Genomic DNA, 5,380 nt, shown 5'->3' with positions numbered 1-5,380 from the left:
GCGCCGCCGGCCGAATAGCACGCGTGCTTATGAGTGTAAACCGCCGCGGCAACAGACCGCCCGGCCGTGCTGTTGTAACATAGCGCGTGAACGAACGAAAAAAAAATTTATGGTAAACATTAAAATAAATTACACTACCGTAAACTAGACAAAAAATTACACATTTTCTCCCAATATGAAAATTTTCAAAAACTTTTCAAAGTCCCATCGCATCGAGTAAACTTTTTTAATAACGCTTCCGCACGATACTAAATGCTTAATCCATATGTGAAATCGTTTACTGATCACGAATATCGTATTTAAAAAAATTACAAAAATTTATTTTTCAAAATAATCAAAAAAACCGAAAAATCACAAGAGTAAAGTACCATTATTTTAAACAATATGTCGTTCTAAATGCTTAATCCCTATGTAAAAAAGTTATTTAAGCAAGAATATGTAATTGAAAAAAATTAGGAAAATTTATTTTAGCCTTAAATCGAAAATAATGGGGACACCGGAGCTGTTCGAAGCGCCGAGACGCGCCGCGTAATGGCGGCAGCCCACATCGTGGCCTGGCCGGCAACACCGGCCGGGCCAGTCGACGGGACAAGGGAGGCCCATTGGTTCCGGGGCGCAATGACGTCGATTTGCGACGTCGCCATGCCCCGGGCCAGGGTCTTCCCGAGGAAGGCGGTGTACTGGTGGTCGCGGGCGATAGCGGATTTACGCACAGAGTGCGTCCGCGCGCGACGCCAGTACGCCCGCGCCCGTCGACGACGACGTTCCGACGTGGAGCTGGCTATCCAGCTGTATGGGCGATACAGGGAGAAGGTGGTCGCCCTGCAGCTGGCCATCAGGCAGGCGAAGAGCCAGGCCTGGCGCGACTTTCTCGGGTCTCTGAACCGAGATCCGTGGGGGCGCCCATACAAAATGGCGATGGGACGTTTACGTCCCTGGGCGCCCCCACTGACGGAAAGCCTGGATCCGGGGATGCTCGGACGGGTCGTGGACGCGCTATTCCCCGTCAGCGGGGAGGCGTCCCGGCCCGTCCCTCAGGTAGAGGGACATGAGTGGTCCCCGGATCTGGAGGTCGCGCCGGAGGAAATGGCCGGGGTAGTCAAATGGCTTCGGGGCAAGAATACTGCCCCGGGGCCGGACGGTATCCCCGGCCGGGTCTGGTTGCTTGCCATGAGCGTCCTGGGCGGGAGGCTCAGAAGCCTCTTCTCCGGGCTCCTGAGGTCCGGGGTGTTCCAGGACCTCTGGAGGAGAAGTCGGATGGTCCTCTTAAGGAAGGATGGGAGGCCTGCGGATTCTCCCTCCGCGTACCGGCCCATTTGCCTCCTGGACGAGGTGGGCAAGATCTTTGAGAAGATCATTGCTGCCCGCCTCGCCAGGCACCTGTCCCGCGTTGGCCCCGATCTGGCGGACTGCCAGTTCGGCTTCCGGGAGGGACGATCGACGGTCGACGCAATCGACCGTCTAAAGTCCCTCTCGGACAATGCCGTGGCACGGGGCGGGGTGTGCTTGGCGGTGTCGATCGACATCGTCAATGCGTTCAACACCCTGCCCTGGTCCGCCATTAGGGAGGCCCTGGTTGAACACCAGGTGCCTCCCTATCTGAGGCGGGTGATCGGGGCCTACCTGCGGGACAGGTGGGTGGAATACCCGGGCCGGTACGGGACGATACGGAGGGAAGTGGACTGCGGGGTCCCACAGGGGTCCGTGTTAGGACCACTCCTGTGGGACCTGGGATATAACGCAGTCCTGGAGAAGGCCTCCCTGCCCGACGGTGCCACCCTTGTCTGCTATGCGGACGACACGTTGGTGGTCACCGTCGGGGACACCTTCGAGAGGACCATCCGACGAGCGGAGGTTGCGGTGGCAGCCGTCGTCGCGAAGATCCACGATCTGGGGCTGAAGATGGCCCCGGAGAAGGCCGAGGCCGTCTGGTTTAGACGGCCTCGGTCGCGGCCACCGGCCGGATCCTGGATCTGGTTTGGAGGAGCCTGCGTCGAGGTGAAGTCCGAGATCAAGTATCTCGGACTGATCCTCGACAGCCACTGGAGATTCGGGGCGCATTTCGGCCGCCTCGTCCCCCGAGTTGAGAGGGCGGCGGCCTCGCTCGGCCGCCTGTTGCCCAATCTCGGGGGACCGGATAACATGGTGCGTCGCCTATACCTAGGCGTGGTGCGGTCCATGGCCTTGTACGGCGCCCCGATCTGGGCGCCGTCCGCGAGGGCAAGCCGGCGCATCACCTTGTTGTTGCGCCGGCTTCAGAGGCAAATGGCCCTTCGCCTCATACGAGGTTACCGCACCACGTCTACCGTGGCGGCGCTTGCTCTGGCGGGAGAAATTCCCTTCGAGCTGCAGGCGGCGATGCGCGCCTATGTTTATAGGCGCATATGCATCGCTGGCCGGGCTCGGGGGGACCCGCCGGAGCAGGAGGCGGTCCAGTGCTTCGAGCTCCAGGCTCGGGGACTTGCGCTCGCCAGATGGCATGCGGAGCTTTGTTCCCATGCCGGCGAGCGCGTCCCTGGGGCTCTCCTGCCGCACTTCACCTCGTGGCGGGAGAGGCGGTTTGGCAGGCTCACCTACCGTGCGACGCAGGTGTTCATCGGACATGGCTGCTTCGGTGTCTACCTGTGTCGCATCGGTCGGGAAGCGACGACGGTGTGCCACCATTGTGGCGCGGAGGAGGACTCGGCGCAGCATACACTGGACGTGTGCCCCGCCTTTTCAGTGCTGCGCCGAGTCCTAAGTAGGGAAGTTGGTCGCGACCTCGCTCTCTCCAGCTTAGTTGGGGCCATGCTGGAGAGCCCGACAAAATGGGCGGCAGCCATAGCCTTCTGCGAACAGGTAATGTTGCAGAAGGAGGCTGCCGAGCGGGGTCGCCGCGAGCGGGGGGTGCGGCGTATGCGCCCACGCCTAGAGCACCCCCCCCCCCGAGCAGCTGATAATAGGCGGGCGGCGGGTGTACCAGATCATGCTGGTTTAATTACCCGCCGCCCGCCAACCGAGGATGTCCTATCAGGGCCGCCGGTGCGGCCGTCGTGACGAGGCGGTGTGGGGTGCGGTCCCCCGCACCGCCGAATCAAGATGATTTATGGGGGGAGGATTAATCTCCCCCCGGGACGCGGCCGGCCACCGCCGTTCCATCCTGGTGGCCGGCCAGGCGAGGGGGAGCCGCGGTCGTGTTCTTAAGAGTTCCCGTGGCTCCCCCGTTAATCGCCAGCGCCCTAGCCCGCCATCCGGGCGGGACGGGGGTGTCTGACCAGCAGATTTCCCCCACGTTAAACAAAAAAAAAAAAAGTTAAGCAAGATTCTCGTATTTAAAAAAATCTAATGACTGGTTTTTTCAGAAAATTGAAAAAAACGAAAAATCACAGGATTAAAGTGCCATTTTCTGACATTAGATTCGGTTTTAAATGCTTACTCCCTATGTAAGAACGTTATTTAAGCAAGAATATCGTATTTTGAAGTATATCTCATGATAGGTTTTTTCAGAAAATTGAAGAAACCGAAATGAACGAAATGAACAAATGAACAAATGAACAAATGAACAAATGAACAAATGAACAACTGAAGAAATGTACAAATGAACAAATGAACAAATGAACAATTGAACAAATGAACAAATGAACGTATGAACAAATGAACGTATGAACAAATGAGCGAATAAACAATTGAACGAATGAACAAACGAACAAATGAACAAATGAACAAATGAACAAATGAAGAAATGAACAAATGCACAAATGAACAAATGAACGAATGAACGAATGAACCAATGAACAAATGAACAAATGAACAAAAGTACAAATGAACAAATGGTCAAATTTACAAATGAACAACTAAACATTAGCAATAGTATATTTATATGGGAAATAACAACAAAAAACTTGATTAATTAATCAAATGTTTGTTGTAATATGTGCCTTTTCTTCAGGATCTTGCTATTCCTGCTGCCCTACAACACATTCTCATTTAGGCCTTGTAAACACAACACGTCAGAAATGTACCGACACCTACAAAAACATATTTCAAGTGGCTTAAAGATGTTTCGAAACAGGCGCCTTTAAATAATCTTGTTTCGGGCGTCGTTTCAACGTATGAAATAAGATGTCTTAAAGAAGTCTATTTGAGCTCGTAAGACGTTCAGACTTAAAATGGACGAAAAATGGATGTCTATAAGACGTCTTATGCTTATTGGGATATACATAGATTACACGTGTCGCGAGCGTAGGTAACCGAACCGATTCTAGATGCGCGTATTAGACGCTAGGGAACCAGACCAATCGAAAATACACGTATAGAGCGCAAGGTAGTCGGACAGAGAGGAAATGCGCTTATAGAGAATTGGACTGGCAAAGCGAGCTGTTCGCTCCCTACCGAATTTCATATCTACAATTTTACGAATTGCTTGCTAGTTGCGTCGTTCCTCTGCAGTTTAGAAAAATGTAACACTGGGGTTCGCGTCGGTGAAGGTGGAAAAAAAGCGTTATTTTTCCCAATATATAAACTTTATTCAAACTCTATCTTAACTTATCGGTGGACGAATTAACAATTAAAATCTATTATTATAAACAAATATTTCGGTGAGACTACTCAAAAAATCTTTAAAAAGTTAACAAAAATAAATTATCCTCTTTTATATAACAAAATTAACATATTATTGTGGGAGAAAGCCCTTCCTTGTAGGTATCGTTAATAGCCTGTTCCATTTGCATCATCAAATCGCTTAGTTAACATCACGTGATTGCAATTCCCGTTTTTAACATGATGGATCCTTTCAAACAGTGGAGAAGTCGATGATAAAATGATCGGAATATTTTCAAATTTGGCTAAAATTATCGCCATATCTCGAGCATTGTATGTATATAATTTCCTGTTCTTATTTAAAAAACGAATCATGCTCTTCATCGACAATAATTAACTCTATGTTTTTATAAGGTCAAAAAGGCTCAAGGAAGAAATAACTGTTTCCACTATTAAATGATTTAGATGAATTTCAGGTGTTTTCACAAGCAGAAAAATCAAGAGCGAGCTCGTGGATTATAAAATTAATTGCTCCTTTAACCAATTGTTTTGGCAAAGATTGCTACGGCCTGCATGTTTGCTGTGCTTCTTCAATTTCACGTTTTCGAACTATAAAAGGAATTACATTGGTTACTTGTACCACTTCTTCTATGTTCTTGCTATTTCTCGGGCTATCAAGATATTCTCTAGCTGTCACGCTAACTCCTCTTTTATCTAGAAGATCCCAGAGAGCCTGTTGCTATTTTTACTACCTCCTTTGCTCTTACTCTGAGTACACTTACGGGTTTTTCTCTTAGGATCATTTTGTTGTGAACTATCCCAATCTTGTCTTTGGCCCGTTTCTACTAAGAAAGCAAAGGAG

The sequence above is a fragment of the Megalopta genalis genome, chromosome 11 (genome assembly GCF_051020955.1).
Source record: "Megalopta genalis isolate 19385.01 chromosome 11, iyMegGena1_principal, whole genome shotgun sequence".
Classification (NCBI taxonomy): Eukaryota; Metazoa; Arthropoda; class Insecta; order Hymenoptera; family Halictidae; genus Megalopta; species Megalopta genalis.
The sequence above is the reverse complement of the archived record's forward strand: the minus strand, read 5'-3'. Positions refer to the sequence as shown.